This window comes from Oncorhynchus masou, chromosome 12, assembly GCF_036934945.1.
Source record: "Oncorhynchus masou masou isolate Uvic2021 chromosome 12, UVic_Omas_1.1, whole genome shotgun sequence".
In the NCBI taxonomy this organism is placed as follows: domain Eukaryota; kingdom Metazoa; phylum Chordata; class Actinopteri; order Salmoniformes; family Salmonidae; genus Oncorhynchus; species Oncorhynchus masou.
In genome coordinates, this window is record NC_088223.1 from 68,112,720 (window position 1) to 68,135,677 (window position 22,958).

At 43.6% G+C, this 22,958-nt stretch overlaps 1 protein-coding gene across 1 annotated transcript in view; it reads right to left on the reverse strand.

Moving 5' to 3' along the window:
- Positions 1-22,958, reverse strand: part of LOC135550710 (protein FAM222B-like) — a 76,130-nt gene that overhangs the window by 44,141 nt on the left and 9,031 nt on the right. The window contains exon 2 of the mRNA XM_064981762.1: positions 7,838-7,904. The gene's annotated coding sequence lies outside the window, so the exon portion shown is untranslated. The remainder of the gene's footprint in view (positions 1-7,837; positions 7,905-22,958) is intronic.

The following is a 22,958-nucleotide window of genomic DNA, read 5'->3' on the forward strand; positions in this document are numbered from 1 at the left end:
TATTGTAAGCGCTCAACAGATCAACAACTTGTCATAGGCTATTAAACAAGGACCTACCTGATAAGAGGCTGGTGTGTTAAAAAACAAATGGCTTTTTCTCTAATTTATTGATGATCAGATATTTCAGTTGTAAGTCTTGCTGTTGTGCAATTACAAATTTATACACTTTTTTAACAACAGCCAACGTAGAAATCAAAATGTCTCCGGTGCTGTTGCATGGGCTCTTTCGTTGTCTTGCCATCAATTACACAGATTGTGACACCCAGCTGGGACACCCCAATGGAGCGGGAGAGAAGGCCAACTGCAGACATTTTTTTAATCTGCTCCACGCTTAAACCAAATGACGGACGCTCCGCTCCTCGCTTAAACCGAATGACGGACGCTCCGCTCCTCGCTTAAACCAAATGACGGACGCTCCGCTCCTCGCTTAAACCGAATGACGGACGCTCCGCTCCTCGCTTAAACCAAATGACGGACGCTCCGCTCCTCGCTTAAACCGAATGACGGACGCTCCGCTCCTCGCTTAAACCAAATGACGGACGCTCCGCTCCGAAAACCGAATGACGGACGCTCCGCTCCTCGCTTAAACCAAATGACGGACGCTCCGCTCCTCGCTTAAACCAAAACCAAATGACGGACGCTCCGCTCCTCGCTTAAACCGAATGACGGACGCTCCGCTCCTCGCTTAAACCGAATGACGGACGCTCCGCTCCTCGCTTAAACCAAATGACGGACGCTCCGCTCCTCGCTTAAACCAAATTACGGACACTCCGCTCCACTCCACTCACATCCTCTGGATTGGAGCAGCCCTGGTCTTCAACTGTTCAAACACAGATTGGCGAATGACAGATGCTGCTGAGGGAGAGAGACTTGCATGCCACAGGAGAGGAGAGTCCCTACTCTACAGTATACCCTCTCAGGGGTAGGCTAACCACACTACAGCTCTGAGAAAGGCCTAGTTGTCCTCATACAAGAGCAACATTATCCCTTTTCTATCTTTCTAAATCCCATAGAGTTTTGCTCTTTATCAAAAGGAGACAACAATGCAGCCAGACAGTCACATGTTGAGTTGACTGACACCTATACCAAGCTATGTACTGTTTGTAACAGCACTACTGCAGATATAACGATTCTACATCTGCAGATAGCACATTGCAAAATTCAGGTCAAATTCACAGGTTTTCCAGAAATCCTAGTAGGTTTCCCAGATGTCCTGCATAATTCCTCCTGATTCCAGGCATCTTCAAAATTGGGATTTCTGGAAAACCTGGGAAAGTTACGGAACATGTTACAACCCTATACATTGACGAGCCATACCAATACCACAGAAAAGAGGGAGGGAGTGAGTGCGCAGGGTCAGCAGGGTGGGTTAATCCTGCCTGGTGTCTGTGGGTTGTAAATCAGTAGGAGGCTGTGATGCCCCTGAAGGGACACTAAAGTTTCAGAAGCACTAATATTTCAGTCGTGGTGTGGGCCTGCCTCTGAGAAACATACCACACAGCCAGTTAGGCAAGGAATTACAGCTACGCCCAGGGTAAATTCTCAGCAATACCATCTTGAATATGTGTGTGTGTGTGTGTGATTTACATTTAAGTAATTTAGCAGATGCTCTTATCCAGAGCGACTTACAGGAGCGAAATAGGGCTAAGTGCCTTGCTCAAGGGCACCAGCAGATTTTCCATCTACGTAGTAGGCTCGGGGAGTCGAACCAGCAACCTTTTGGTTACTTGCCCAACACTGTTATCCGCTAGGCTACCTGCCTGATATGCGAGTGAATGTGGCATAAAATGTGTGCGTGCTGTGTAGCCTGATTCAAAATCTGTGTCTCTCTACCTCAAAATGTGTGCGTGCTGTGTAGCCTGATTCAAAATTTGTGTGTCTCTGCCTCAAAATGTGTGTGAGTAAGTCAAAAACATGTGTTTGATTGAGTGCACACTGCACAAGCAGGAGGAGAGATGAGAGGGGGCCAGATGCCAGCGTTTTGTGTTTTCTGACCTGTCAGACCTAGTGAAAAACTGTTTAATACCAGCCAGCACCTTCTCCCATGGCCCCACAGATTGACCTAGCCCAAACGACTGTGCAGCCCAGCCTCTCCATTATGGTTAAGTCTCAAATGGGCTTGACTCAGTCTGTCCAAAAGGGCACCCTATTCCCTATATAGTGCACTCTCTTTGACCCAATGGGCCCTGGTCAAAGCTAGTGCACTTTATAGGGCATAGGGTTCCCTTTCAGACCCAGCATGAGTGTGTGTGGACAGAGCAGAGCTAATGCACAACAGCATTGTTCCAGGCTGGCTGGCGCAGCAGCATAGAGAAATTAAGATGGAGTGGCTTGATTTCATATGTGAGCAGGTGCATCCATTTTGTGCTGCTCTTCCCCCCCACCTCCTCTCACTCTGTCAGGCGCTTATCAGAAATTGGACACCCCAGTGACAAATTGAGCCTACGATTAAAGGGAGAAAGAGGAAAGCTTTTAAAGTGCTGCTGATTGGGATCCCAGGCTGCCTTCACGTAGGAATCAGAGATTGGGTGGTGCGTGTGCACACGTAGAACAGTGCCTCCTGACACCTCCCTCTCTCCAGGTGTTCCTACGGCTCGCATTTCTGCTCCAAATGCTCAGCAAACAGATCAAAATCAATGCAGCTGTTCCTCGGACAGACGGACACACACACTCACCACACACACACCCCCTAGCCAGCTGTAAGATGAGCCTTGAGCAGCATAATGACTCCCTGCATGACCAGTGTGATTTCCCATTCCCTCTGCAAGTGAGTCCGGGGTGTGTTCAGCATGGCACAATGTAGTGGAACGTTCAGATGGAAATATGTTATGTAGAACAAACATGCCTCTATAAGTATAAGAAATAATGTAGTCTCTATGCATAACATTACTATTTGAGTAGAGGTAGGGGGGGAGCAAAAGAGTGGACAGGAGGACTCGGGCATAGGCAGCCACAGCACCAGGGTGTCAGGCAGCTTGATGTAGGAGGAGGGTCAAAGGAGCTCCAGTAGTCTGAGCTGTGGGAGAGCTAAGGCCATTAAATCATCCTAAAAGGACTTAACACACAAACCACGAGGCAGGCAGGCAGGCAGGCACAGCACTGAGCAGAGGAACGCCGCCCTCAGCCTGGCTAGGACATTTATCCACAGTGCCATTAAACTATACCGACCTCATATAGCCTAAATACACACATACACAGTCAGATATGCACACCAAAATGTGGCGAGAGGCCTGCCATGCCCTCCCTGTATGCCTGACCCTTTCCCCCTGTATGTAATGGATTTCCTGGTCGATACAACCCAAAAGGTGAAACAATTATATTTTCTGTCCATGTACAGCAGCAGGTAAGGTCAGCTCAATGGCAGCGCTGACATTCAGTCTGGGCCCCACAGAGAGCCAGAGCCTCTCACACAGGGCCTGTCTGGGATAAAAGAGATCATTCTCACTGGCCCAGAGTTTCTAAAGGTGTGTCGCCAGGAGCAGAGAGAGCAGCGCACATTTGGGATCCCTTCATCTCCTCTGTGAGTGTGTGTGTGTGTGTGTGTGTGTCTGCAGGCCACCCACCCAGACAGGTTCCATCCCCAGCCCCTGTCCAGCCAGCCGCTCTCTCAAAGGGGAGCCAGGCAAACACAGGGCCGGCATGGCAAACACAGGGCCGGCATGGCAAACACAGGGCCGGCATGGCAAACACAGGGCCGGCATGGCAAACACAGGGCCGGCATGGCAAACACAGGGCCGGCATGGCAAACACAGGGCCGGCATGGCAAACACAGGGCCGGCATGGCAAACACAGGGCCGGCATGGCAAACATCTCAACCCTGTGTTAGCCTGGGAACATCTGGCCCTCCCAGGCTCAGAGCGGCAGCCCCGGTCAACGCACACCGCTCTGTCCATCTATCCATCTGTCTAAAGCACACCACAGAGTCTGTCTGTCTCCTGCCACTCACTGGGAGAGGAGGGAGGGAATGGCGGGGAAGAAGCATGGTCTGCATGGCAAATACTTGATTGTAAAAAAACAGATGAATATTTATTGATATATTATTCTGAAAGAACTAGGCCTACGCCGGTTATGGTTATAAAGAGCAACACACGCACACAGATAGTCACACACACATTCTTGCATCATGCCCTCTCCAACTACCTAACTCACACAGCCACCTTTCCCCTAGCTGTCCGATGGTTAAAGACTGATGAGACCTGCTCAAAGGTCTATGCAATTGAACCCAACATTTATGTACCCAGCAGCAAATTTTTCGCCATCGACCCGCTTTCCTCTGCAATAAGGCTGGAGGCATCAATCAGGCTGAGATTGCAAACAGCAGACATGGGCTGAAGGAGGAGGGGACTTTGGATGGAGCAGATTAATGATGAATGGATCTCAGATATGACTTGGCTAGAACCGCCCAGACCCGACCAGGGCGTCTCAGAGGACATATGACCTTTAACAAAGTCGACATGAAGTGAACACCACCACACAAACTTCATAATATTAATTTGCCTTATATAGGCCTACAGCAGGTATCTTCAACCTTTTCTTGCCCAGGGACCAACTCTCAGGCAAACCGGCGACCTCCATCATGTTAGTACATCTTGTCTTATCGGCAGGTGAATGATAATGGCAAGGAGAAGTAATCAACATTTTAAAATGAATAGATTTGGTAGTTTTCATTATTTCGACCTCCCCAACCGTGTAATTAGAAGAGGAAGTGTAAACAAACAGTCTATTAGCTGGAAAGTTAACTCCAAACACATTCGCTAAGAGCAGCTATTTAGCTGGTTACACAAAGGTTAGCCATGTGTTGGTAAAATTGTACGCCATGTCAAGAAAGCTTACCAGCAGCACCTGCCTCACTGGTGGCTTATTCGCAGGTGCTTTTTCAAAGCCTATGTCAGACACTCCACTGTGTGTAATTGGCCCCAATGAGTGTAATTTGGAAAATATTCGGAGTTGAGAAATAAAGTTGACATAATTAGAAATAAGATATTCTCCGTTTTCTACTGTAGGCATGCAATTCAAAATGTTTTTATTCTGTTGTTGCAAGCGATCTTCATAAAAACATTGGAATTTGTTAAATATATTTTTTCAGAACCCCTGCAATACATGGGGGCGCAGACCTCCGGACGAATACCCCTGGCCTACAGGACAGTGTATACAAGGCTTCTGTGAAGTCAATCTGCCTCAGTCGTCATGAACACCATCTGACCTGGCACTAATACACACCAGATTATACAGGACTGTGTAAACCTATGCAAAGTCAATCTACTGATGCACAACTATTTAGCAAATATTAGACATGGCTTGCTCTAGCCATCCCATCACTATTACAGCTGCGCTGGCCTGGCCCTCTCTCCACCCTGAGACCTTCAGGAGGTCTGCTAGCCAGGGCCCTTTAGGATTTCTAAAGAGCAGATCCATTGGCCCCCCACACACTACACCGAGGTAGAGGGGGTAGAGAAATAGATGGGGGGGAAGAGAGAGAGAGCTAGACAGATGGGATGGGTGGTACTGTGGGTAAATGTAAAATAATCCTCAGGGCAGGGTGTGGATGGTTGAGCGGTTATACCCTGTTCTGCCCCCTCTCTGTCACATGGGAGAGGCAGGCAGCAGGCAGTGATACAGGTGATTTAGTGAGGAGTGATTTAGCAGGGTGGCTTACACAGTCTGCTGGCCTTAGCAACAGACTAGACATCCATAAGAACCTGTGTTCAGCTGGAGCACTGAATGATGGGGAAGCAGCGCCTATGTCCAAACAGTAAAAATAAATAACAATAATAATAAAGTGTAAACTTAAATGATATAAAGTGTGTAGAAAAAAATTATGGAACAACAAACAACTAGAAACTCAGGGAGAATCAAAACTTCCCCAAATGATGCATTCAGGAGTATTTTTGTCATGGCATGCGGCCCCAGATATTGTTTTAATGTTTGAGTCACTCTGATTGCATAAGTCATGGCAAAATGTGTAGAATTGAAGAAAATATGCTTTAAAACTGCACATTCTTCTCTTCAGCACATGGCAAAATGTGTAGAATTGCAGAAAATGTATTTTAAAAAGCTACACTGTGCCTCCCGAGTAGCGCAGCGGTCTAAGGCAATGCATCACAGTGTTGCTGTGTCACTACAGCCTGGGGTTCAATCCCAGGCGGTGTCATTACCAGCCGTGACCGGGAGTCCCATAGGGCGGCGTGAAATTGGCCCAGATTCGTCCGGGTTAGGGGAGGGTTTGGCCGGGGGAGCTTTACTTGGCTCATCGCGCTCTAGCGACATTTTGCGGCTGACTTTTTGCAGGGTGACTTCAGTCATCAGTTGAATGGTGTTTCCTCTGACACATTTGTGCGGCTGGCTTCCGGGTTAAGCGAGTGAGTGTTAGGAAGCGCAGTTTGGCGCGTCATGTTTTGGAGTCCCATGACTCGACCCTCGCCTCTCCCTCGCGTTGGGGAGTTGCAGCAATGAGACAAGATCGTAATCACAAAATTTGGGAGATAATTACAACAGAAAATTAAATAAAACATCTACTCTGCGGCCAACAGGAAGGCTCCATTGGGCACACCCACCACCCAAGCCCCATTTTGAGCTAGAAAAAACCCTGGGAAGGAAAGAAGGAAAAATCATTTGTAACAGGGAAAGAGCACAGGCAATGGTCAAATAGAATCCACATAAAGAAACAACATTAAACAATAGAGGTCAGGGTACAATATTCTATTTCTCAAAGTAAAATGGCAAGTTAGAACTTGAAAAAATATGCAGCGTCTTTAAAAAACTCAGAACATACCAATTATAGATGGAGTGAATGAAACGGAGTGACAAATACATAACAAATAAGTTCTTTAAAGAGGGTCTGCAATTAATAGCAATCTAATAGTTCCCCTAATTTCAGTTTATGTGACAAAACAAGCACTCAAGAGTATAGAAAATCATTGTACCATCTAAACCGCTGTGAAACCAAAAATATTGTATTTTCAGCTGGTGTACAAAACAGAAAGTAAAAGATGCAAAAAAAACTGAACCCTGGGCCTTTTGCATTTATGTTTTTGTATTCATGTTTCTATGATGATTTTTTTTTCCTTAGTGAAAAAAAAACTATAAACATCCAAAGTGTGTGTGTGTGTGTATGTATATATATATATATAAAAAGATTCAAAAAATGAAACTTAAGAACGTGAAGCATAGAAATAGCGCACATAGAAGGGATCTTCCACTTCTTATATTTGCTTTCGATGAGAATGATAGATTTCGATATGAATTTGGTTGGATTGCCCAAAAAGTTACATTTTGCAGCTTTAATCTGCATGCCTCATCTAAAAACAAGATAAAGTGCTGCTGGTATTCAAAAGCGATGGAGTGTTTTGTTTATGTGTTTGATTATCTTAGGAAGCAGTGAGGCCATGGCCCTTTGCTCTAAAAGCCTGGCCCAGGCTGAGTTGAATGGGTTCAACCCAGCACTTCACACAGCCAAGACTAATCCCTTTAAATCCATAACATGTTGAACTGTTTGATTAACCCCAAACATCAAATTGTACATTTCATTTATTAGTTAATCTAGCTGCAGTATGTGAGCAGTGATACAGTGTGTGAGTGATGATACAGTGTGTGAGTGTGAGAGAGAAGCGGGCTGTAAAACAGTCCATTCGGGAGAAATGTGGAGAAGAAGCCAAAAGGACAGGTTTGTTGTTCAAGCTACTATTTGCCAAAATGCACATGCAAGAGTTCTTTCTAAACCAGCTGTCGCTAGCAAATAGCAATCAAAGTCCATTCCTTCAGAGAAGAAAAGAGCAGACACACTGAGTAGCAGTAGAAAGTCAGTCAACAGTCCCATCATGGTTTAGCTCATACATACCACAGTGGTATGACGCTTCCTGCTGGCTTCATGGGAGAAGTAGGGAATTTAAACCAGGCACTCCTCCCTGAGTGAAAAGAAGGTTGCCAGAAATATTAACCCAGCTTCCTTTAATAGCACCTGACAAGAGGTTAAATCACACATTACAGGCAGCTGGGCTAAACTGAATTCTCACAGTAATTAGATCAGGAATATGACAGTCTTTTTCCCTTTCTGCGTTCACAATGCCGTTGATCAAAGCCCTAATGATTGTGTGTGTGTGTGTGTGTGTGTGTGTGTATTGGCTAAATCAAAATCTCCCTATAGGACAGGAGACTGTCTAGCCTAATTTTTCGCTCTATATAAAAGTAAAAGCAGACACACAGTGGAGTGGGACTACCAATGTTTGTCACAAAGCAGGCCTAACTAAAGACAACAAAATGTTAAGGAGAAAAAGCTTTGTATCAACTTCACACAGTGAAAATAAACTGGTGCAAGAGTTAGGCCTACTGTCAAAAAAACAGAAGACAAACTTATCTTTTCACATATTTTTGTCTGACTTAGGACTGGGCCTGCACCATGTCTAACCTGTGTGTGTGTATAGCCTACACAATAATGGAGATGGATGAGAGGTGGTGGTGGACTGGTGGTGAGGGAGAGACAGCAATTGACATTTATAATTTTCTTTGGTATAGCTGTGAACACATCCCTGTGAAGTGAGACACTGCCCATCTGCTCTCCTCTATCCCTCCATCCCCGGTCGGCTGGTGGGGTTGGTGTAGCTAGGTTTCAGCAGCACCTGGTCCCTGATGGGGTGAGTGCAGGGGGCTATTTACTATTAATTACAGAAAGCTGACACGCCTGCCAACCCGTGCAACGAGACACTGGGACGTCAAATACAGGAAGACGGATGATTCCCTGTGAGACTGAGCACACACGCACAACTGAGCACACCATACACTCATTCAGGCTTGCACAAGCACTTTAAAACATGCCCCGGACTTTCAGATTCCTACCCCAATGAGCCTCCATCTCAATCCACAGCATCCCGCTGCTGAATGATGTGAAAGTACTTACTTCTTTTCTAGGGCCATTTTCTAAATGTGAGTAATACAAAAAGGTTGTGCAGTGGCCGCTATGCAGCTACATGATAAAAGTTTACATTTCTCTGCTCTAAGTCAAAGCTTCCTTTGTAAACAACCCCCTTTGTGAGTAAGTAGGCCACACATACACGGCGGAGGTAATGGACAATTTCATAACTCGCTCCAGAACTCAGCAGCCGCACACAAAGAAGGGAAATGGCAAGAGATATGTCAATCATTGATTGCTGAAAGATGTCAGACAAAAGGACTCAAAACAACATTACTGCCTTTTCCCCCCCATGGCATGTTCTGTGTCACTCCACCACTCCAGCTCAACCAACTCCTCACAATAAATGTGGTCACTGACAAGAGACTCTCTCACAAGAGGTCTGAACCCATCTTAAACATTTTACAGATGGCATTATGCTGCTAAAACAGGAAGCAAAATCCCTTTCAAAAAGGATCTAGGCCCAGGGTCTAGCTACAAGGCTAAAATGCTGCTCTCTATAGCCCAGTTCTATCTGTGAAGACCATTTAAGCTACACAAAAAGTGGCTCATATGCATGGTGGTTAGTCAGGAAAATGTAATCTAGCCTAACCTTCTCAAAGGCAATACAACTCTAAACTAAAAGAGCGAAACATGGCATATTGAGAAACACATCACATAATGATTTGTTATGCCCAGTTAAGCTGCTCATTGCAAGAGACAAAGCAGATGATCTAAAACATTTTCTAATATGGAAACGACACCACTTGAATACAATCGGATTGCTTGCCTCAATTTGAATCCAAATAAATGGAATAGATTCATAGTTTCCTGGGTAATTTCCCTGGCTAGAATTTCTGGTAGTCATGTCATGTTGCTGCTGCTTAGCCTAGCAGACTCCATCAACACTGACCACCTATGAACTGTAATTACAGCAAGCCAAATTCCATCCCACAGAAACACAATCATCATCCCTGCACATTCAAGGAAATGCAGCCAGCTGAAAATGACAAATACTGGGACTAGAGGAGATAAACAACATAAGCCGAGCAGGTTATAGCAGAGCACGGAGTAGCACCCTTGTTTACTACATCTATAGGGCCTATTACTGTGCAGTGCATTTCACCCCAGTGCTCATTTCAGGCAGTAGCCCATTTCAGCATGCAGTGCAGAGCAGACAGAGGCACTAAAGGACAGAGGCTGCAGACAGAGGCTGCTAAAGCCACCAGTCTATGTACAGGGGGTTCAGTCGCTGACTGGGTTCTGGTGTTTGGACACTGCAGATGTCAGACAGAACACAACGCCTGTCTGGAATAGCAATTCAGCTCAGTGCATCTACAGAGGGACTTTAAAGTGGAGTTTGGATGAAAAGAGACAGTTGGTTTTCACTGCTCAGTCTGACCGACAACCGTTGCTAGTACTGCAACTTTTACATGGTTGTATTTCCTTAAGCCTGGCTGCCATGGCTGCTTTCCTCATATAAGTGAGAAAGAGAATGAGAGTTTTTTTCCTGAGTTGGACAAAGGGCTGGCCGATATGGCCTTAAAATCATATCAAGATTTTTTTTTAATGTATGGGCGATTCACGAAATACACTACATGACCAAGAGTAAGTGGACACCAAAATCATGGGCATCAATATGGAGTTGGTTCTCCCTTTGCTGCTATAACAGCCTCCAATCTTCTGGGAAGGCTTTCAATTAGATGTGGGAACATTGCTGTGGGGACTTGCTTCCATTCAGCCACAAGAGCATTAGTGAGGTCGGGAACTGATGTTGGGCGATTAGGCATGGCTCGCCGTCGAAGTTCCAATTCATCCCAAAGGTGTCCGATGGGGTTGAGGTCAGGGCTCTGTGCAGGCCAGTCAAGTTCTTCAACAAATCAACTCTGTATGAACATTGCTTTGTGCACTGGGGCATTGTGATGCAGAAACAAACTGTTGCCACACATTTGGAAGCACAGAACCATCTATAATGTCATTGATGCTGTAGCGATGGAACTAAGGGGCCTAGCCTGAACCGTGAAAAACAGCCCCAGAACATTAGCACAAAATGCCCTTCCTCTACCAAACTTTACAGTTGGCACTATGCAATGGGGCAGGTAGCGTTATCCTGGCGTCCGCCAATCCCAGATTTGTCCGTCGGACTTCCAGATGGTGAAGCGTGATTCATCAGTCCAGAGAACACATTTCCACTGCTCCAGAGTCCAATGGCAGCAAACTTTACACCACAACAGCCGATGCTTGGCATTGCACACGGTGATCTTAAGCTTGTGTGCGGCCGCTCGGCCATGTAAACCCATTTTATGAAGCTCCAGAGACAGTTTGGAACTCAGTAGTGAGTGTTGCAACCGAGGACAGACGATTTTTACACGCTAAACACTTCAGCACTCTGTGGTTCTGTTCTGTGAGCTTGAGTGGCTTGCCACTTTGTGGCTGAGACGATTCCACTTCATAATAACAGCACAGTTGACCAGGGAAGCTCTAGCAGGTCAGATGAATTCAGGGATTATGAAGCTATACCTAGACTAAATATATGCCTTCCACAACCATAATACAAACTAATAACTAAATGATTTGATCAAACATGCTTTTTTGTTCAACAATCACCGATCAGGCTTTCATATATATGAAAATGCCCTTTTTTGTTACAAGTTTAACTAGAACTGTGCATAATGCACATTCACTAATAATGACTAACTTCTTGTAGCAGGCAATAGGCTATAGAAAATTAACACAGGTCTCATAAACAATCTCTCAAGCCCACGCGCTAGAGATTATATTTCAAGTTTAGCCAATTTGGATCTATTTGCTGGCCAACAAGGTTGAACAGTTGAATTGTTATGAACACACCCTTCTGTCTGTCTCCAACTGTTTGAACAGTATGCTAGCCTGTCCACTTTGTTCAGATGTTGAAATGAAGTGGCCTACCTTGTCTCAGAATGAGAACAAGCTACCAATTCCTTAAGTAAAATTGTGTTTCATGCTTATTACACATATCTAAAACACAAACTAGACCGCTAGTATAATAGTCTTTGGCTAAAATGCTGGCAGCGGTATGTGGCACCCCAATGCAGCGTGTGACAAACTGAGCAGTCATTTTCCAGAATCAATGGTCATTGATACTCCTGTTTTAGTAGTGTCTGCTCTGTGCACAATTTGAGTAGTTGAGACATAAAAATGGTATCATTAGAAGGTTAACATCTCCTCTATTACAGTAAAATAATGTCTCAATCTGTTTCGGTGTCCATATGACCCATTCTGTTGGACCAAACCTCAACATGTTTCACTCTCACAAAAATCTGCCCAAAATAAGGCCAATGCGTTTCTATGGGCTTATTTTGGACCTAAGCTTGTCGCCTGCCTTCCCGCCTTTAGAACAACAACTCCCATTGTTAGGGCGGAGACGTGCATCTGGTCATTATATACTGATCTCTGGTGTAAACAGCACTGAGGAGCGAATGAGTCGAGACCAAAAATACAACACGAGAACAAGCAGACAATCCCTCATAAAAAAAGAAAAATAACAAAATCGTGATTCTTGCGATACAGGCATTTGGAATATCGTGCTAAAACGTAAATTGAAATTCATTCAATATATTGCCCAGGACCGTTTTTGGACAAACATCCATTGAATGAATGACACGTGCAAGATTAAACTGTGAAGGTCAATTTACCCTTTCAGCCCCCTTTCACAACAAAACCTCAGGTCCTTTTTATGACAGGAAGAATGTCATTTGGCCATTTCTCAAGGCATGGAGATACCATTCACTAATTGGCAACAATGGGCTCTAAGAGGATCAGAGGTTTAATCTGTATAAAGGCCTCTATTCTGAGTGGCTCTCACCAACACACAGACATGATGACACACACCAAGCTTGAGAGGTGCTACGGATGATAAACTAAGCAGGTCACATCGAAGTGCCATAGCTGACCACCACTCACTTCCCCAGCTCTCTCGTTCTGCCTTGGCTGTCTCCACTGCACCCTCACCCAGCCCAGCACTCAGCACTGTGGCCCTACATGCCTCTACTCTGAGCTTCAGGCTGAGCCCCTGACTGCTCAATCAGGCCCACAGAAACACTAGCTCCCTGTCGGCTTAGATAATCGCTTTATCACTTAAGAGAACATGACGGCCATGATACACTTAGCTCTTTCATACTTTTAACTATGCCCAGGACTAAGATTACAAAGGGCAACAACAACAAAAAATCCTTTCTACTCATGCAAAACTTTCCACAGCCAGCGTTTTAGCTTTAAACAAAAACAACAGGAGAAACAAAAACATTGACCATGAATTTTTTTTGTTTTGTTCGGTTTATTTTCTTGTTTAGAAATGATAGTGGCTAGGATATAGGTCTAGCTCAATAGTGGTACACGACCTCAGTCTCTCATCCATGGAGTGATGACCAATGGAAATGGGTATTTGATATATGGCACACTAAAATTAGCATTACCACACTGTCAAGTATGGGGATTAGGGACTAGGTAAATTAACCAATTACCCAAAGCCACCCTTAGAACTGAAAAAATCCAAGCCAGTGTCACATTTCAGTAACTAAGCAGGCCTACACCAAATCACTTGCTGTTTTTCTGAACTCAAAACCAGGATCACAGACAGCCAGGTCAATTCAGTCTTTAGTGATTCATTAAAACAAATACTAAATTGATCTTCGATATCAAGGCTTGGCGATATATTGTCTATTTTTTTGTGGTATCCAATTGCAATCCAATTCTGATCATCTCTGCAACTTCCCAACGGGCCCAGGAGAAGTGAAGGTTGAGTCATGCATCCTCCTAAACATGACCGGCCAAACGGCACTTAACACCTGGTCGCTTAACCCGGAAGTCAGCTGCATCAATGTGTCGGAAGAAACACCGTTCAACTGATGATCGAAGTCAGCTTGCAGGCACCCAGCCTGCCACAAGGAGTCACCAAAGCGCAATGGGCCAAGTAAAGCCTCCTCCCCTGCCAAACCCTACCCTAACCTGGACAACGCTGGGCCAATTATGTGCCGCCATATGGGACTCCTAGTCCCAGCCGGTTGTAACACAGTCTGGGATCAAACCCCAGGCTGTAGTGAAGCCACAACACTGCAATGCTGTGCCTTAGACTGCTCGCCACTCGGAAGGCTGATATATCGTCTTTCAAGTTATTCCAGTATGGATATTCACAATACCGTCTATAAAAAGGTATTTTGATACAGAGCTAAAGGCTAGAGCTACAACTTTCAAGGAGTGGGTCACTAACCCGAACACTTATAAGAAATCCTGCTACACCCTCCGACAAACCATCAAACAACCAAAGTGTCAATACAGGACTAAGATCTAATCCTACTCCAGCGGCGCTGACGCACATCGGATGTGGCAGGGCTGGCAAACTATCACGGATTACAAAGGGAAACCGTGTGGCACGAGCCTACCAGACGTGCTAACTGCTTTCTATGCGTGCTTTGTGGCAAGGAACACTGAACCCTGCATGGCAGTACCAGCTGTTCTGGACGACTGTGTGATCACCCTTTCCTTAGCCGAAGTGAGTAAAACCTTTAAGCTGGTTAACATTCACAAGGCCGCAGAGCCAGACGGATTACCAGGACCCGTACTCCGACCATGCGCTGACCAGCTGGCAAGTGTCTTCACTGAGATTTTTTTTTTTTTTTTTACCTCACCCTAAAACAGTCTGTAATACCTACATATTTCAAGCAGACCACCATAGTTCGTGCCCAAGAATGCCAAGGTAACCTGTCTAAATGACTTCAGACCCCTTCACTTTTCCCACATTGTTACGTTACAGCATTATTCTAAAATGGATACAATTATTTTTCCCCACTCATTAATCTACACACAATACCCCATAATGACAAAGCAGTTTTTTTTTTTTTACATTTTAGCAAATGTATTAATGGGAAAGCCCATTAAAAACACTTGCCATCCTGGGGTCATGCACTACTCATAAAAAATGTAAGTTATATAACTTTTATCATTCAGAAACATTAAATAAGAAAATATTGTCATGACTTTTTGGCCATGTCGCCCAGCCCTATAATCAATATTATATCTCCCTAATGTCTCAACCCCGCCTTCTTGATGTTCATGTCAAGTATCACAATTTCTTCCAGGTCACTCCCCTTCCCCTCCCAGTCATCACTTGATCTATCTCAGCTTTACTGTACTAGCTGGCATGATCCTTTATGACCCACAAACAAGATCTAACAACAAACATTGTGGGGACCGGGGGGTTACATTACCAGATCTGTTCTTACTTGGCACAGATGCTGGAAAACCTGTGTGCAGATATTTTAGGATGACTAAGAATTATATGGGACTCACCAGGCAACCTCTCATTAAGATGATCTGTTGTGGGTGAGGTGGAGGGTGGGTGAGAGATGGGTAAGTGATCTGATTCGTGGCAGTATTATCTTGTGCCATAAACAGATAACAGTGCCCTAGTTCTCAAACTGTTCTTGTCAGAGGGAGGGGAGGGCACAAACAACCCCCACGTCCCCGGTGCCTCTATTGGGAACCCTACCCAAATCAGTCATTCTGATCATATCGACCTACCCTGTGCCAGTTCTTAGTAAGCACTGCTTCCGCCTGCTACCGCTTGTTGTTGCCCTCAAGCCAAAGATTTCATAGTACAACCCTTTGGTGGTGGTGGTGGTGGTGCACATCATTTGAACAATCCCCAGCTGAAGGCTTTTGGGCCTGGGGTTGATGTGGAGCTGATTATGCAGGCTTTACCAGCTAGACCAGGAGGGCTTTTGCCCTATTTTAACCTGCTGGCTAACATGCAGATCCCCAATTCAAATCAGATTGTATTTGCCACATGTGCAGAATACAACAGGTGTAGACCATTGAGGGAAATGCTTACTTACAAGGCCTTAACACTTATTTTTTATGGTTAAGTAAAAGTAAAAAAATAGATAAGTAAAAAATGTAACTTCTTGAGTGTAGGGAGCAGGATTTTCATTTTTTGGCTAAAAAAACGTACCCATTTGAAACTGCCTATTTCTCAGGCCCAGAAACTAGAATATGCATATAATTGTCCGATTAGGATAGAAAACACTCTAAAGTTTACAAAACTGTCAAAATATTGTCTGTGAGTATAACAGAACTGATAATGCAGGTGAAAATCGGGGGGGGGGGGATCAAAACCAGGAAGTGCTGTTTTTCCTGAAAGCTCTCTGTTCCATTGGATGCCTTGCCTCCATTTAAAGGGATATCAACCAGATTCCTTTTCCTATGGCTTCCTCAGGGCGTCAACAGTCTTTAGACATAGTTTCAGGCTTTTATTTTGAAAAATGAGCGAGAAAGATAACATTGCGTCAGTGGATAGCTGGGTGTTGGCAGAGTTTTGCTTGCGCAACAGAGTGGGGCAGCCATGGTCTCTCCCTCTCCTATTGAAAATGCTACAGTCCCGGTTGATATATAATCGATAATATATTTTAAAAACAACCTGAGGATTGATTATAAAACACGTTTGACATGTTTCTGTGGACATTACAGATACTATTTGGAATCTGTCTGCAATGTCGTGACCGCTTGAGCCTGTGGATTTCTGAACATAACGCGCCAAACAAATGGAGGTATTTTGGATATAAAAATAATCTTTATGGAACAAAAGGAACATTTATTGTGTAACTGGGAGTCTCGTGAGTGCAAACATCCAAAGATCAAAGGTAAGCGATTTCATTTATTGCTTTTCTGACTTTCGTGACCAATCTTCTTGGCTGCTAGCTGTTTGTAATATTTTGTCTACTGAGAGAGATGTTCTTACATAAACACTTGTTATGCTTTCACCGAAAAGCCGTATTGAAATCTGACACGCCAGGGGGATTAACAACAAGCTAAGCTGTGTTTTGCTATATTGCACTTGTGATTTCATGAAAATTAAATATTTTTAGTAATTTAATATGAATTTGGCGCTCTGCAATTCAGCGGCTGTTGATGAAAATGATCCTGCTAACGGGATGGGTGCGTCAAGATTAAGTAACAAATGATTAAAGAGCAGCAGTAAAATAACAATAATGAGGCTATACACAGGGGGTACCAGTACAGAGTCATTGTGCGGGGGCACCGGTTAGTTGAGGTAATATGTACATGTTGCGGGCTATTAAAGTGACTGTGCATAGATAATAAACAGAGTAGCAGCAGCGTAAAAGAGGGGGGGGGGGGACAAAGCAAATAGCCTGGGTAGCGATTTGATTAGTTGTTCAAGAGTCTTATGGCTTGGGGGTAGAAGCTGTGAGGAAGCCTTTTGAACCTAGACATGGCGCTCCGGTACCTCTAACTGTGCGGTAGCAGAGAGACAAGTCTATGACTAAGGTAGTTGTTGACAATTTTTAGGGCCTTTCTCTGACACCGCCTGGTATAGAGGTCCGGCAAGGCAGGAAGCTTGGTCCCATTGATGTACTGGGCAGTATGCACTACCCTCTGTAGTGCCTTGCGATCAGAGGCCGAGCAATTGCCATACCAGGTAGTGATGCAACCAGTCAGTATGCTCGATGGTGCAGCTGTAGAACTTTGAGGATCTGAAGACCCATGCCAAACATTTTCAGTCTCCTGAGGGGGAGTAGATTTTGTCGTGCCCTCTTCTGACCTCCTCACTATAGGCTGTCTCATCATTGTCGGTGATCAGGCCTTAGGACTATTATGGCCAAAATATCATGTCATGGTATTTTATGTTTTTGATGAAGTAGTGCGTGACCCTAGGGTGGCAACACATATATTCTAAATTATTTCAATGGGTCTTTCTTCATTCAGATTGTTTTATTCTGTTCAATTCAACTTCAAACTAAAACTATTTCCTGCATTTCCATCAATTTCTGCATTTCCTGCACTCATGTTAGATCATTTCCACACTGCCACGATATGGGGAAAAATACTAGGCCTTATTTTTATCCAAATGTTGCAATTACGATTTAGATCAAAACACTTAGGTGAACTTTTGGAATCATGGAAATAGAATGTTTATTATAAATATATAGTTTGAATACAGTGTTGTTTGACATGACAACAAATGAAAATGCCATGGATGAGTTACTGTGACAGGGTAGGAACCAAAGTATTTTTCAGTGTTCCCTATAATCTTTGGCTACATTAAATCTTTATTCATATAGCCAACATATTCATGCTTCACCTATTCCTCTTTGATTTAGAAGATACTGTTGCACAAACAACATGCTGATTTAAGCCTCCACCAGTACTGTTATCAGGCGGTATTAGATAGCTACGTTTGCTCTGACGTGGTACTTTAATTAGCCATTATTGCTAATCGACTGGCTAGCTAACACAATTTAGCTTAACTTGCTAAGAAAATACAAACTAGCTGTTTGAAGATGTAAGAAACAAACTAATATTGTAATTATAGAACGTTTGTGGATTTATATTAAGATCAAAGTGGAAACACCGTTGTCATCAACATTTTTGCCTGTGCTGCAATTACCATGCAGACTGAACGAAAATGCCTCATGTTCAAGAAACAACAAATGTGCTCCTTGAGTGAGAGGGGGTGGGACTAAGTCTGTGTGGAAAGAGGCAAGAAGAGAGAGTGATGACTTAAGTAGCAGAGTAAACTATAAAAATGGACGTTAAACACGGCGTATCACATTTAACAAACCCAACATTCATCAAATACCATTTTAGAAGGTAAAGTAAAAACCCAAACTGGTCTGTGCATAAATACCGGGATATAGTAAAATACAGTATACCGCCGAGCCCTATCAGGCCTACCACTATTGTGTCATCTGCAAACTTAACGACGGTGTTGGAGTCGTGCCTGGCCGTGCAGTCATAAGTGAACAGGGAGTACAGGAGGGGACTGAGCACGCACCCCTGAGGGGCCCCCCTGTTGAAGATCAGCGTGGCGGATGTGTTGTTACCTACCCTTACCACATGGAAGCGGCCCGCCAGGAAGTCCAGGATCCAGTTGCGGAGGGAGGTGTTTAGTCCCAGGGTCCTTAGCTCAGTGAAGAGCTTTGAGGGCACTATGGTGTTCAACGCTGAGCTGTAGTCAATTAATAGCATTCTCACATTAGGTGTTCATTTTGTCCATGTGGGAAAGGGCAGTGTGAAGTGCAATAGAGATTGTATCATCTGTGGATCTGTTAGGGCGGTATGCAAATTGGAGTGGGTCTTGGGTTTCTGGGATAATGGTGTTGATGTGAGCCATGACCAGCCTTTCAAATCACTTCATGGCTACAGACGTAAGTGCTATGGGTCGGTAGCCATTTAGGCAGGTTACTTTAGTCCCTGTGCCCAAGAGCACTATGTTGGTCAGCTTAAAACATGTTGGTATTACAGATTCGGACAGGAAGAGGTTGAAAATGTCAGTGAAGACACTTGCCAGTTGGTCAGCGCATTCTGCTAATCCGACTGGCCCTGCGATCTTGTGAATTTTGACCTGTTTAAAGGACTTACTCACATCGGTTACAGAGAGCGTGATCACACAGTCATCCGGAACAGCTGGTGCTCTCATGCATGTTTCAATGTTACTTGCCTTGAAGTGAACATAGAAGTAATTTGGTAGGCATCTGGTAGGCTCGTGTCACTGGGTAGCTCGCAGCTGTGCATCCCTTTGTAGTCTAATAGTTTGTAAGCCCTGCCACATCCGACGAGCATTGGAGCCGGTGTAGTACAGTTCAATCTTAGTTTTGTATTGATGCTTTGCCTGTTTGATGTTTCATCGGAGGGCATAGCGGGAATTCTTATAAGCTTCGGGATAGAGTCCCGCTCCTTGAAAGCAACACCTCTACACGTTAGCTCAGTGCAGATGTTGCCTGTAATCCATGGCTTCTGGTTGGGGTATGTATGTAGTCACTGTGGGGATGACGTCATCTATGCAATTATTGATGAAGCCATTGACTGATGTGGTGTACTCCTCAATGCCATTGGAAGAATCCCGGAACATATTCCAGTCTGTGTTAGCAAAACAGTCCTGTAGCTTAGCATCTGCTTCATCGGACAACTTTTTATTGACCAAGTTACTGGTGCTTTCTGCTTCCCCATGAAAAAATCCAACAGAAAAACCGAACACAGTACTAAGATATAGCTTGGCCCCATCTGTGTGTGCGCCCTGGCCAACATTCTCATGAAACCAGTTTTAACCTTGTCTGTAGAAAGTAGGCAGTTACAAAACCATAATGCATCCACAAAAATGTTCTATCATTCTGAAAAGTAAGATGCATAGTTTATGGCCCAGTACCAGGTCACCCCTAATTCTCATTACCAAAATGTGTCCAGGTTAAATTATCTGGTAATTTTTTCAATATTTTACTTCAGAAAAACCTAACTTATTAGGATAAAACAGAGACGGTTGCTGTAGTATGTCCATAATTCATAACAACGCTACACTAGTTAATAGTTAACATTAAACTATAATATTTATTACATAAAAGCAGTGTCTGTGGACATGTTTCTCATTACTATAACATTTTGTCAAGTTTTTGTCAAAACTCTAGTCAGTTTTTAAATAAACTTTTATCATCTAGAGCAGGGTTTCCAAAACTCGGTCCTCATTCCAGCACAGACAATTATCGCATCATAAAATTATGCCGTTTTTTCACAGTAAACAGGCGGGTGCTGAATCATAATTGTCACAAATCAATGTATCTTAATGAGCTTTCCAGTAAATCAATTCCCAACAACAGTGGAAACATCAGAAAAGCTACTCAAGTTCTTTGTTCTTTCTCTGTACCTTGTGGTCTGTTATTCAGAGCCTAGAACTCAGAGGTTCCCAGAAAGCATGACTTGATGTAATCCCGTATTTGTATTTATTATGGATCCCCATTAGCTGCTGCCAAGGCGTTCTATTACCACTGTTTAAAACGAGTCTGTATGGATATTCTATAGACCTAGCCTACATTTGGACCTTAGTACAGAATCTTTTGAAGAATAAAATGTCAACTGATGTGGTGTATCTGATTCACTCTCTCTGTGGGGACAATCATCTTCACTTAAAATGACCTATTATTAAAATACATCAGCAGCAGCTGAATATTAGGTCAGATCATGGTGGATCTAGATGAATGAATCCCATTGGATGATTTTTTATCAGCTAGCCAAATATCTCTCCAATTTGCCTAAAACTTATTTGACACTAAAACCATGTAGCCTAGCCTTTATGCTTAATATGGAAATATGCCAGTAATATTGATTAAAAAAATATGACATTGTTTGAGATTTATTTTAGCCAACCATTTCTGACACTAGCCACAAAAGCACCTAATTAATATCTGCTATATTACTCTGCAGCCTGAAGTGGTCTCCTGAAAAAACCTTAATGACAAATATGCTTTCCTCTTCATTTGCCCTCAGCTAGAGTCATACGTTGCACTGGCAGGTCAATTAAACATGAACATTAGAAAACATACTTATAAAGCCTGTATGGTGGCTTCTTGCAGTGGCTAATTAGCACATGCATTTAGGTTGCAATGCATTGTGGTGCTTTGCACTTGAGAACAACAGTGCCTTCTCTAAATGAGAGCCAATTTATCGAGCCACCCTCTCTCTATAATTAAGGCATTGTTACAAAGAAAGGCTATTTAATGGAGCAGACAGCGCCTGTTAAAAAAAGGCTAAATAATGATACATTAAATATGAGTGGGCATAATAATTTAATCTTCTCATCAAGATGTTTTAATACCTTACAGCGAATCTTAAATTTAGACAGACCATTTCCATTCTATGCATTTCCCATTTCAACTATTGAGGCTTCATCATTCCTTACCAAACAATAAACTTGAAATGACAACCAATAATGTAATACTGCATCACTAATGTAAGTCTTGAGCATCAAGGTGAAAACTGTCTGGGATTCATTGAAGAACATTAAATCACTTAATGGCTCTTCGTTGTGGAAACGTAGCACCCAGATGACAAAATCATCCCTTACAATACTCGATAATTGCACTGAGTCAAGGAGTCTGCGTTTCTCGGGAAACACGTGTTTGAAATTGAATTATCCACCCTTTGGAAAATGTAGGGCAACTGCGCAACGATGTAAAGCGCCACTCTCGGGCAAACTAATGTCAAGCTCTCATTTTTGACGGAGTAAGCAGAAGATATCAAAGAGCAGAATGATTAGATCTCCGTCGTAAATTAAATAACCGCTCTCCCAGTTGGCAAAGGAAATTGCACTTTAAAAACTGTCAGACTCCACGAGTAAGGACAGGACATATCATTGCTACATTCTACAACATATTGGAGGACACTGAAGTGTTAATTTGTGACCAGAAACGGTAAATTAGTGGGTGAAATGGCACTTCATTTGGTCAGCATATCATCACTAGGGTTGCAAACTTCTGGAACTTTCCCAAAATTACCTGTTTTTTTCCCCCCAGAAATCCTGTTTGGAAGACTCCCGGAATTACGAAGGAGTAAGGACAAAATCCGGGAAACCAGTGAATTTTGGGAAAATTACTTGAATTTTGCAACCCTAATCACCACTGATATCAAATCACAGATACAGTATTACACTCTTATAAACTAGAGTGGCTCTTCAACATTGCATAAAATACAACCATTAAACAGTAGTAGGCCTACATCCCATTGTACAAGATACAGGAAAAACTGAGCTGGTATTTTGACAGCACAAGTAGCTGAGCAGTAATAGAATGAAACTGACCACATGAAAAAAACGTAACGTTACCCCAGGCTCCACTGGATCGTGGGTAGCATTGGTGAATCTGCACAAATACAGAAAAGATCCCATCTGCTAAAAATGCATGGTAATAGATGTCCAGAATTGCAGCCGGAAGAAATCTATTCTTTGTAATGAGGAGTCACCTAAACCAGATCTGTCGAGGCACACAGGCTGAAACATCCCCCTCCCTCTCGAAACCCCAAACATTTCCCATATAGCTGCAGCCCAATATGGTGACCAGAGTATGGGCGTGTGGAAAGGAGTGGGGTAAGAAAATAACATTGGTTGATATCATAATGCTTCCCTTGTCGTTTACAATGCTATCAAGTCACAGCCATCTCCTTATATGGGAACTAGCATGGGTTTGCAGACATTCTGTTAAACTGCACTTTTCAAAAAGTGATCAAGTGTCAAATATTACCAATATCAATATCA